Raw genomic sequence first — 12811 nt, forward strand, 5'->3', positions numbered from 1 at the left:
GTACTCTTTCACAATTCTGGAGGCTGGAAGTCTGAAATCAATATGGTGGCAGGGCCGTGCTCTCTCTGAAGGCTCTAGGAGATCCGTATGTGCTTCTTCCTAGCTTCTTATGGCTGCTGACATTCCTTGGCATTCTTTGGCTTGTAGATGCCTGACCCCTATCTCTGCCTCCCTTGTGACACAGCAGGCTTCCTGCGTGTGTCTGTTATCTCTTCTTATAAGATTGCTCATCATTGGATCAGGGCCCACCCATCTTAATTAATTACATCTGCAAAGATCCCATTTCCAATTAAAGCCCCATTCACAGTCCTGGGGGTTAGGACTTTAACGTATCTTTTTGGGGAACAAAATTCAGCCCACAATAGAGTGCTCTAACTTTCGTGTTTGTCAGCAGAAGAATCTGCCTAAATGATTTGGCAGCTAGGACAGAAGGAAGGTGACTGAAGTGATTGAAGGAAAGTGAACTTGTGAGGAGGCAATGTCCACATTTCTGAAAATGGGGCAATGGAGGCTTTGGGAGCCAACTGAACCTTTAATCTCCTCCCCCATCCCTGGCATAGGCAGATTTTCAAAACTGCCGTCTGAAGTATAGGATACTTGCTATAGCGTCTTCAGCTGACCCGTAACTTCAAAATAAATCCTGGCAAAGTGGCCCATTCATCATTCATAAGGTGCAGTTTCACCAGCTAGTTAACATTCCCTTCCCAGGTAGATGTGTGTGTAATTCATTCCAGTATTTAAGAGAGATCCCCCAGAATTCTACTCAGATTTATTGTCAAATAACTGTTCGGTAAAACTGCGTCTTTTGCTGACTCAGGCCGGGCAGGAAGAGTTGCCACAAGCATGGAGCTCTGGCATCGATTTGTGACTTCCCAGTGGGAGAACCTCAGGGGTGGAAGCCCACAGGCTTGATTGCCTTCTTAGATTAATATTTAATAGGATGACCGCCCCCATCTACCTTGCCAGCCTGGATCAGTGCCACAAGTCAAGGCTTGGCCTTGCTGTGCACAAGGGCTGTGAGAAAGATTTGGCAAAATTTTAATTAACTGAAGATAAACATACATAGGGAGCATGAGTCCATTAGCTGGCACCACCACCCAGAGAGAAAAGGCCTCACTAATCACATGCCACAGCAGGTGAAATGACCTGCAGACCTGCAGCGTCCATTTGCTTTCAAATTAAAAAACATATTTTCGAAATAAATACACATGCGGCCCTGCTCATCATGTCGTTTCCCCTGAAAAGCAGGAAATCTGGGTTGCTAATGAGCAATGCTTTCAATATTTTAGGCCAAGAAAGCTGAAAACACAAGTGCAGCAAAACAAGGCTGGAACTGCCCTTCCTTTGGAGGAGGGAGGAAAGTTGGGACAGGAAACCAAGGAAAGGCAATCAGAAATGGAGGACTCAGTCTTGTGGAAAAATACAAATAATATAGTCGGCCTGGGAAGAAGTAACTGGATCTAGAAATCAGGCATGGCAGAGGTACCCATTTGCTCAGCGGCAAGGAATCCGCAAGGTTAGATCGTAGAATAAGTCTGTAATTCACCAACCTCTAGATTGCAAGATGGCCAAGAAATAGGGATAGAGCTTGAGTTTACAATATTCTAGAAGGAAAATTTTATACAATTTGGTCAGAAAGTGGGTATTTCCTTTGCTCATTAGGCTATATATTCATCACTTAATATGTAACAAGTGCCATTTCAGGTCTGGGGAGGTAGAAGTGAAGGAGACTTAACAAGTCTCTGTTGTCATGTGGCTTACTTTGTAGTAGGGGGAGGCAGACAACAAATACCCAAGAAAATATCAGGTAGCATTTAAGTCAGAGACCTGAATGGTGAGAAAGCGCTGGCCATGCAGAGATCAGGGGAGGGCATTCTGGGGAATAGCAAGTACAAAGACCCTAAGGAAGGTAAGAGCTCAGCCTGTTGAAGGAATGAAGTGTGGTTGGCGCTCAGTGAGAAAGGAGATGAGGAGAAGAAAAGAATAGGTAGGGGCAAGGTTCAGGATATTGGGTTTTATTCCAAGTGCAATTATTCATATGAAACTTGTCATTCCCACTAGATTATAAGTTTCAAGAGGGCAGAGACTCTCTCTTACTCACTCAATACCTAGTTTGCATTCCAGGGCATCTACTAGCTGCCTTTTCTTTTTATTTGAGCCTGGTCTTCTTGTAGCCCTTCTATAGTATGGTGAGCCAGCCTCCAAGATGACTTCCAATGACCCTTGCCTCCTTTTGTAATCCCCTTTCACATTGAATCAGGGCTGGACCTTTGTGGCCAGTAAAAGAGGGTAGAATTGATAGTGTATGATGTTCAAGGCTAAGTTATAAAAGTCATTCCAGCACCCATCTTGGTCTCTTGGATTTCTTGCCCTGGGGGAGGCCAGCTGCCATGGGAACACTCAAGCTGCAATGTGGAGAAGCCCACATGGAGAGGAACTGAGTCCCTGGACAATGGCCAGCAACCAATTTGCCATTCATGTGTATGAGCCACCTTGGAAGTGGATCCTCCTATCCTAGTAAAGCCTTCAGATGATTGTAGCCTCAGCTGACATATTATTGCAAGCGTATGAGAGACCTTGAGCCAGAAATGCCCAGCAACCAATTTGCCATTCATGTGTATGAGCCACCTTGGAAGTGGATCCTCCTATCCTAGTAAAGCCTTCAGATGATTGTAGCCTCAGCTGACATATTATTGCAAGCATATGAGAGACCTTGAGCCAGAACTGCCCAGCGGAGACCTCCTTAAATTCCTGACCAGTGGAAACCATGAGAAATAGTAAATCATTATTTTAAGCCATCAAATTTTGGGTGATTTGTTACACATCCTTAAGAACCCAGCCAGGCGCAGTGGCTCACACCTGTAATCCCAGCGCTTTGGGAGGCAGAGGCGGGCGGATCACGAGGTCAGGAGATAGAGACCATCCTTGCTAACACAGTGAAACCCCATCTCTACTAAAAATACAAAAAATTAGCTGGGTGTGGTGGTGGGCGCCTGTAGTCCCAGCTACTCGGGAGGCTGAAGCAGCAGAATGGCGTAGACCCAGGAGGCAGAGCCTGCAGTGAGCCAAGATTGTGCCACTGCACTCCAGCCTGGGTGACAGAGCGAGACTCCGTCTCAAAAAAAAAAAAAAGAACCCAGAACACATAGTATAAGGTCATGTATGAAGTAATGGGATAAAAGCATGACAATGAGAAACTGCTTAAAGGGGATCCTTTTCATGTGGGACAGAAGATCAGAGAACTCCTAAGACAAGGGGCGGGCTCACATCATTCCTTGGGGACATCTAAGAGTCAGGACTGAATGAAAGATCATTGGTGAGGTCATTTAAAAATAAATGTGGCCCTTTCCCCTGGCTGGCAGCGCAGAGGCGGCAGGATGCCTGGAGTTACTGTAAAAGATGTGGACCAGCAGGAGTTCGTCAGAGCTCTGGCAGCCTTTCTCAAAAAGTCTGGGCAGCTGAAAGTCCCTAAATGGGTGGCCAAGCATAAAGAGCTTGCTCCCTGTGATGAGAACTGGTTCTACACACGAGCTGCTTCCACAGCACGGCACCTGTACCTCTGGGGTGGCGCTGGGGTTGGCTCCATGACCAAGATCGATGGGGGACATCAAAGATGGCATCATGCCCAGCCACTTCAGTCGAGGCTCCAAGAGTGTGGCCCGCCAGGTCCTCCAAGCCCTGGAGGGGCTGAAAATGGTGGAAAAGGGCCAAGATGGGGGCCACAAACTGACACCTCAGGGACAGAGAGATGTGGACAGAATCACCAGAGAGGTGGCAGCTGACAACAAGAAGCATTAGAACAAACCATGCTAGGTTAATAAATTGCCTCGTTCGTAAAAATAAATAAAATAAAATAAAAATAAATAAATAAATGTGGAGGGCAGAATTTATCCATTATTATCTCTTGTGAAGGAGACAAAAGCCACAGTATTCAAAATATATTTATAAGAATCTAGAACCTGTGTAACTTCTCTAGGTTTGTTGTTTTTGTTGCCCTGGTCTAATTATCCAGGGTGAAAAGCTCTTGAATGTTTGTCTGGGGTAACAAAGAGAAGGGGGGAGGGTTTGGGAGGGAGGAATTGCCCCACTCCAAATCTGCCTCAGGGGGTAGCTACCAGAAGAGGAAAGTAGACCTTGGAACTCGCTGAGGGAATCAAGTTGAAGACAGAACCTGACTGGGCCTGAGACAGACCCCTGGGCTAAGAGTTGAAAGGCCACTGCACAGTGTGTTGAATAAAGTGAGCCAGGTTCAATCGTTTCCTGAGGCACAGGCATATCTGCAGCCTTCCAAATCTGTCTTCTCCGGGAGAATCTTCCCCTTGTCAGAGCTGGTATCTCACAGGTGAAAATGTGAAGTAATCTCTAACAGCTCTGGGAGGTGAATGACCAGCAAAGTATTTATCCTCAAACAACCCCCTCCTGGCACATTTGTCTGGCTATGTATTTCTGTAATTAATTGATGTTGTTCAGTTAAGATCTATTAAATTCTTGTCTGAAAATAAACGTCATCTGGAACTCCATGTGTTAAAACAATAAAAGCAGTGCTGTTCCAGTTAAGGTGGGAAAGGGAGAGGGGTGCTGAGTCCCGCTTCCCCTCAGCTTTGCCTCATCCGCCCACCCCACTTAGTATCCCCAAGGCCTTTCCCAGGAGCCCTAGCATTCTGAAACTCATAGCTTGAAAACAACAGATTGAGGATATTATAGCACCCGCTACATCGTTTTATAATAATCTGCTATTTGTGATTACTTATGCCACTGTTTTCTTCCACTACTGCAAATAAACAGATTCATCTTCCTCAGATACCATCTCATCATGTACTTAAGGCCTCTAGGAAGATTCTGGTTCTCAGAAGTTCAAGTCAGAGGGGCTTAAAGATGGCTGGTACTTGCCTCCTCCACAAAGAAGAACCTAAATAGTGAGTAGATAGTCACATTTCAAATAGGTCATCCAAAAAAGAACACTGGAATTCATTGGAGAAGTGTCAGGAAACACCTAAGGCAAGGAATAAAAGGGAAGCAAGGCAGCCTACTCAGCCAGGACCAGCTAGGAGTCTGTAGAGACTCCCCATTGTGGGGAAAAGGGAAGTGAGAGATGCCTCATGGTCCACATTCTCACCGTGGACTCCTGCAGTCCCAGCCATGCGTGGACTCCTGCAGTCCTAGCCATGGTAGAGCCCCTGACCCACAGGGGCCCTGAGATGAAAACAGAGAGCTTCCTGGAGACCACACAATGGTACTGCCCCAGAGAGGGAGTTCACACTGGATCCCACACATCCCCAAGGCATCAGCAGCTCCTGTGTAAGGTGCTATTTTGAGAGCCCAACACCATGCGAACGGCACTCTCCCTGGGACCCAGCAGTGCCTGCATCTCCATGGCCCTGGCGCCCACTGAGATTCCCCACCTGCAGCTACCACCACAGCTAGCTGCTGCCACTGAGGCTGAAGTGCAGGCCACTAACCCCACTCCCTCCAGAAGCAGAGCCACTGCACATTTTCACACACCCAGACAGAATCCTCTGCACATAGCTGTTGTTACTATGCTGCTGGGGCTACAGTGTGAGTGAAAGGGCTGCTGCCATTAGGTCTGAAGCATAAACCAAGCTCACCTACATATAACTGCTGCCACTGAAAGCAACTTCACCCTCTCTAGGAGCAGGGCCATAATGCAGTTGCTGTTGCCACAACCCTAAGCATTCTGCTGGGGGCCTGGGGATCACTCTGTTTCTGCCTACCACAGCCAGTGCCAGTATGCACCATTGTTGTGGGGAGCTGACTACAAGCCTGCTCAGGCTGGCTTTCCCCTAATCCATGCCAGAGCATATAGTCTGTGGGCCTGAGGTTCATCCAGCCCAGTCCACTAGTGTCAGCACCTGAAAACTCCTCCTGGGGGCCTGAGGTCGGCCCCACCCACCCTTCCACTACCACCGCAGCTGGCACCTACTTGCACACAACACCTGCAGACCTGGAGACTAGACGGCCCAGCCCATTGCAGCCACTGCCAACACCACTGCATACTGCTTGGGACCCAGAGAATTGTCTCACCACTGCCACTGCCATCACTCACAACATGCCTACTGCCCAGGTTCCTGAGAAGCTGCCCACCTGCCAGCCAACCACTGCCACCAGCATATGAACAAGCCACCTGGAAGCCCAAGAATCAGCATGCTTGGACCTGCTAACACTGGTGCCAGCATATGCCACCCTCGGGCTTAAGGACAGACACACTCAGCCTACCACTGTCACCATTAGGTCCCAAAGACTGGCCCACCTGGTGTCCCAGTCCCCAGCAATACTTCACCACAGCCTCCACTAATGACCTCATCCTAAGCCACTGAAGAAATCACAGACATCACTAACATTGCCTATAGCCATAGAAATCATACAGAGACTACATTACTGTACACACCCAGAATCAAGGCCAAAGTTTCCTACACAAACAATACCATAGATACATCTTCAGGAAAAAGTCCTCCCCTATGAAAGCAAATTCAAAAACTGGAAGAAGCAACTGTTACACCAAATGCACAGATGTCAATATAAGTACACAGGAAACATGAAACAGCAAGAAAGTATGACACTTCCAAAGGAACATAATAATTCTCCAGTAACATATCTAAGTAAAAAAAGAAATTTATAAAATCCTAAAAAAAGAATTCAAAATATTGATTTTTAAAGAGGCTCAGTGAGATACAAGAGAATCCTGAAAAATACAAAGAAATCAGAAAAACAATTCAAGGTATGAATGAGAAATTTACCAAAGAGATAGTTATCATAAAAAGAATCAACCAGAAATTATGAAACTACAGAATTCATTGAATGAAATAGAAACTACAGTTGAAAACTTCAACAATAGACTACATCAAGGAGAAGAAAAGAGCTTCAAATTTGAAGACAGGTCTTTTGAAATAAACCAGTCAGACAAAAATAAAGAAAAAAGAATTTTAAAACATGAGCAAAGCTTATGTGACATATAGGACACCATAAGGTGACCAAATATTCAAAATTTCAGAGTCCTAGAAGGTGAAGACAAAATGAAAGTTATTTAACAAAATAATAGATGAAAACTGTCCAAGTCTAGCAAGAAAGCTAAACATCCAGATACAAGAGGCTGAAAAATTCCCAAATAGATACAATGCAAAAAGGTATTCTCCACAGCACATTACAGTTAAACTGTCAAAAGTCAAAGACAATTCTAAAAACAGCAAAAGCATCTAGTCACTTGTTGGGAACAGGCCCCCCAAAATCTGGCCATAAACTGGCCCCAAAACTGGCCATAAACAAAATCTCTGCAGCACTGTGACATCTTCATGATGGCCATGACGTCCACACTGGAAGGGTGTGGGTTTACCGAAATGAGGGCAAGGAACACCTGGCCCACCCAGGGCAGAAAACCACTTAAAGGTGTTCTTAAACCACAAACAATAGCATGAGCGATCTGTGCCTTAAGGACATGCTCCTGCTGCAGACAACTAGCCAAACCCATCCCTTTATTTCGGCCCATCCCTTTGTTTCCCATAAGGAATACTTTTAGTTCACCTATAATCTATAGAAACAATGCTAATCACTGGCTTGCTGTTAATAAATATGTGGGTAAATCTCTGTTTGAGGCTCTCATCTCTGAAGGCTGTGAGACCCCTGGTTTCCCACTCCACACCTCTATATTTCTGTGTGTGTGTCTTTAATTCCTCTGGCGCTGCTGAGTTAGGGTCTCCCCAACCGAGCTGGTCTCGGCAGTCACTTATAAAGGAACTCCCATCAGACTAACAGCAGATTTTTGGCAAAAACCTTACAGTCCAGGAGAGAATGGGATGATATATTTAAAGTGCTGAAAGAAAAAAAAATGGTCAGTGAAGGATACTATAACCAGCACAGTTATCCTTCATTAGTGAAGGAGAAATAAAGTCTTTCCCAGACAAGCAAAAGTTTAGGGAATTCATCACAACTAGATCAGTCATACAAGAAATGCTTAAGAAATTCTACACTCAGTAGTGAAAGAAATATATCTACCATCATGAAAACACATACAGATATAAAACCCACAGATAGAGTAAACTCAAAAACAAGAAAAATACTCAAACATTATCACTATGGAAAACCACCAAACCACAGTGATAAACAATAAAAGAGAAATAAAGGAACAAAGGATACAAAAAATAACCAGAAATATATTAATAAAATGACAGAAATAAGTCCCCACATATCAATAATAACCTTGAATGTAAATGAATTAAACTTTCCACTGAAAAGATATAGACTAACTGAATGGAGAAAAAAACATGACCCAACTAAATGCTGCCTAAAAGAAATTCATCTCACACATAGACACATGTAGACTAAAAGTAAAGGAATGAAAAAAGATATCCTATACAAATGGAAACCAAAAGCGAGCAGAAGTAGCTATACTTATATCAGATAAAACAGACTTTAAGTCAAAAACAGTCAATAAAGACAAAGAAGATCACTATATAATAATAAAGGGATCAGTTAAGCAAGAAGATATATAACAATTCTAAACATATATGCACCCAACACTGGAGCACCCAGATATAAAAGCAAACATTAGATTTAAAGGGAGAGATAGATTCCAATACAATGATAGTTGGGGATTTCAACACTTCATTCTCAGCATTAAACAGATAATCTAGACAGACAATTAACAGGAAAAAAAATAATTTAAACTACATACTAGACCAAATGGACTGCCAGATATTTACAGAACATTTCCCCCAATAGCTACAGACTACATATTCTTCTCATCAGCACACAGAACATTCTTTCAGGATACATGATATATTAAGACACAAAACAAGTATCGAAAAATTTTTAAACATTAAAATTATATGAAGTGTCTTCTCAGACCACAGTGGAATAAAAGTAGAAATTAATAACAAGAGGAACTTTGGAAACTGAACAAATACATGGAAATTAAACAATATGCCCCTGAATGACAACTGGGCCAGGGAAGAAATTAAAAAATTTCTTGAAACAAATGAAAATAGAAACACACACAATATACCAAAACCTATGGGATACAGCAAAAGCAATGCTAAGAGGGAAGTTCATAGCAAATAAGTGCCTACAGCAAATAAGTAGAAAGATTTCAAATAAACAATTTTATGATGCACCTCAAGGAACTAGAAAAGCAAGGACAAACCAAATCCAAAATTAGCAGAAGGAAATAAATAATAAAGATCAAAGCAGAACTAAACACAATAGAGACTAAAAAGAAAAAAAAAAACCCAAAACACCAAAGGATCAATGAAACAAAAGTTGTGTTTTTTAAAATATAAACAAAATTGATAAATCACTTGCTGGACTAACCGAGAAAAAAGACAGAAGACCCAAATAAACAAAATCAGAAATGAAAAAGAAGACATTACAACTGATAAGACAGAAATACAAAAGATAATCAGAGACTTTATGAATAATGATACACTATCAAACTGGAAAAGCGAGAGTAAATGGACATATTCCTGGGGCACATATAGCCTACGGAGATTGAATCAGAAATATTAAAAGAGAAACTTCAGCTGAATTAAATTTAAAGGAGTTTAATTGAACAATGAACGATTTGCAAATGAGGCAGCCTCCATAATCACAGCAGATTCAGGAGACTCCAGGGATGCCTTGTGGTCAGAACAAATTTATAGACAGAGCAGACACAGTGGCTCATGCCTGTAATCCTAGCATTTTGGGAGGCCAAGGTGGGAGGATCATTTGAGGTCAGGAGATTGAGACCAGCCTGACCAACATGGTGAAACCCATCTCTACTAAATATAAAAAAAAAAAATTAGCTGGGCGTGGTGGTGGGCACCTGTAATCCCAGCTACTCAGGAGGCTGAGGCAGGAGAATCACTTGAACCCAGGAGGCGGAGGTTGCAGTGAGCTGAGATTGTGCCACTGCACTCCAGCCTGGGCAACAGAGCGAGACTATGTCTCAAACAAACAAAAAAACAAACAAAAAAACAAAAAAACCTTACAGACACAAAAAGGGAAATGACGTACAGAAATCGGAAGTGAGGTACAGAAACACCTGGATTGGTTAAAGATTGGCGTTTGCCTTATTTGAACACAGTATGAACACTTAGCAGTCTATGAGTGGTTGAAATATGGCCACTGGGCTTGGCCAAGACTCAGCTATTGTTCCAGGCTCATACTCCTAAGTTAGGTTTTCGATCTTGTCTGCCTATTAAGCTAGGTTACAGTTCAACCATAAGGACTGAAATACAGAAGTATGGAGTCCTTCTCAGGCCATAGTTTGCTTTAACAGGAAGAAATAGAAAATCCTGAAAAGATTAATAACAAGTAATGAAGTCAAAGCAGTAATCAAAACTCTCTCAACAAAAGAAAAAGCCCTGGACTGAATGACTTCACTGCTGAATTCTACTAAACTTTAGAAAAGAAATTAACACCAATTCTCCAAACTATTTCAGAAAATTGAAAAGGAGAAGCCTCTCTCAACTAATTCTATGAATCCAGCATTACCCTGTTACCAAAACCAGACAAAGATGAAACAAAATAAAAGAAAGAAAGGACACTCTGGGCCAATATATCTGATGAATACAGATGCAAAAATCCTCAACAAAACATTAGCAAATTGAATCCAAAAGCGCATTTTAAAAACTCACTATAACAAAGTGGGATTTATCCCAGGCATGCAAGTATGGTTCAACAAATGCAAATCAATAAATGTGATACATCACATCAACAGAGTGAAGGACAAAAGCCATATGATCATCTCAATAGATGCAGAAAAAGCATTTGATAAAAATTCAACATCCTTTCATGATAAAAGCTCTCAACAAAATAGGCACAGAAGGAACATGCCGCAACAAATTAAAGGCCATATATGACAAACTCACAGCTAACATTATACAGAATGGGGAAAAGCTGAAGGCCTTTCCTCTAGGAACTGGAACAAGACAAAGATGCCCACTCTCACCACTCCTATTCAGCATAGGAGTGAAAGTCCTAGCCAGAGCAATCAGGCAAGAGAAAGAAATAAAAGGCACCCAAATTGGAAGAGCGAAGTCAAATTGTCCTTCTTTTCTAAAGATATGATCTTATACCTAGAAAAACATAAAGACTCCATCAAAAAACTCTTAGATATGATAAATAAATTCAGTAAAGTTGCAGGATACAAAATCAACACACAAGAATCAGCAGCATTTCTATACAACATTAATGAACTAGCCAAGGAAGAAATCAAGAAGGCAATTCTATTCATGATAGCTACAAAAATAAATTTAAAAAATTACCTAGAAATACATTTAACCAAGAAAGTGAAAGATCTCTACAAGGAAAACTACAAAATACTGATGAAAGAAATTGAAAAGGATTGAGAAGAACAAGATAGCTGACTAGATGCAGCCAGGAAATGCCTCTCCCACTGAGAGAAACCAAAAATTGACTAATCCAACACATTTCAAACAGATCTTTTGAGAGAAAATACAGAAAGTCAATAGAGAGGCAACACAGACACTAAGGTTGAACAGGGTGGAAGCTGGGAATACTTCATAGAGTTGCTGAGCACCAGGACCAGCTCCTGGCCCTAAGCAGGTCCTAAGGAAGAGATTCAGCTACAAGAGATCCCATGACCCCCATAGACATTTTAATTTGCAGGGGAACTGCCTGGAAAGTAGGCAGAGGCAGAACTTGAACCTGTGCTAAGCCCAAAAGGTTTTGCATGGGGGACAACCGCAGCAAAATGTGACCATAGGTGTCCATCCTCCAAGGCTCTCCATTTTGCTCTGAGTGACTCTAGCCCTTGCTGACTGCCAGGCTGGGAGAGAGCAGAGCTGTCTTTCCTGCAGTACTAGGGTGCATCTGATCTGCACACCCCCCTATCCACTGGCTCCTCCTAAGGCCCCTGCCTGGCTGCTTGTGCAAGAGCGTGCACACAGCACACCCTCCACTGCCCCACCTGATTGATTTGCTGGTGGCCTGGGAAAGATTCAGCCTCCCCCATTCCTCAGCATAGCCAGTACTCAACCCCAAGGGGCCAAAGGACAAAGCCATGGGGCAGGTCCCAACTCCCCAGGGTTTGAGCACATAGCTCAGGGGTATCGAGCTCAGATCTGTGGCCTGAGCTCAAGCAGGTGAGGAGCCCCCACTCTCAGAACACCTCAGAAGAGTGAGGTGCAGGTTCATGTACTAGTGTGGGATTTGGGCATGCCTCCCTCCACAAAAATCTGTCTGGGAAGGGTGTACACCCTGTTTAACAGCCCACAGCCTCTGCCCAAGGGAGCCCCTCAGCCCAGAACACCTAACAGCCCAGCAATCTGGGCACAGAAGGCTTGGAACAAAACTAGCTGTTTGGGCCTGCTATGGGGGCAGACACCGGAAGGAGATTCAGTCAGGCGAGCACAAGCTGGGTAGTCCCCACAGTTTTCTGCTGAGCAAAACCCCCCAGTCATGAGTCATGGGTGCTGCACCAGCTGTGCACCCATGACAACACTGCCCTGAGGATCCTCCAATCTTGACCCACTGCATCTACAGACCATCCGCAGACATACTCCATAACCCACTCTGACTATGTCAAACACAGAGGACCAGTGGATCTCGGGGGAGCTGTGGGTCTCCTGACAACCTAACCATTGATTCTGGCCACCCAAGGGAGGTGGGAGTGTAGCCTCCCAGGGGCCCTCTTGGGGCTAAGGAAATGCAGGCATGATGCCAATGATTAGAGGGTGCTCCTCCAAGGCCTAGGAGCAAACTTGGGGTCGTCTCTCACGCCTGACATCTCTCCCTCCACAAAGTACTGCTGTGAATGCCCTGAAATATAAAAGAGGCACATAGCTGAGTGACAGCC

At 43.7% G+C, this 12811-nt stretch overlaps 1 pseudogene; it reads left to right on the forward strand.

The window, feature by feature from the left end:
- Positions 1-3350: 3350 nt before the first annotated feature.
- On the forward strand, positions 3351-3864 carry LOC101142434 (small ribosomal subunit protein eS19-like; annotated as a pseudogene).
- The last annotated feature ends 8947 nt before the right edge of the window (positions 3865-12811 follow it).

Source organism: Gorilla gorilla, chromosome 1 (genome assembly GCF_029281585.2).
Source record: "Gorilla gorilla gorilla isolate KB3781 chromosome 1, NHGRI_mGorGor1-v2.1_pri, whole genome shotgun sequence".
NCBI classification, from domain to species: domain Eukaryota; kingdom Metazoa; phylum Chordata; class Mammalia; order Primates; family Hominidae; genus Gorilla; species Gorilla gorilla.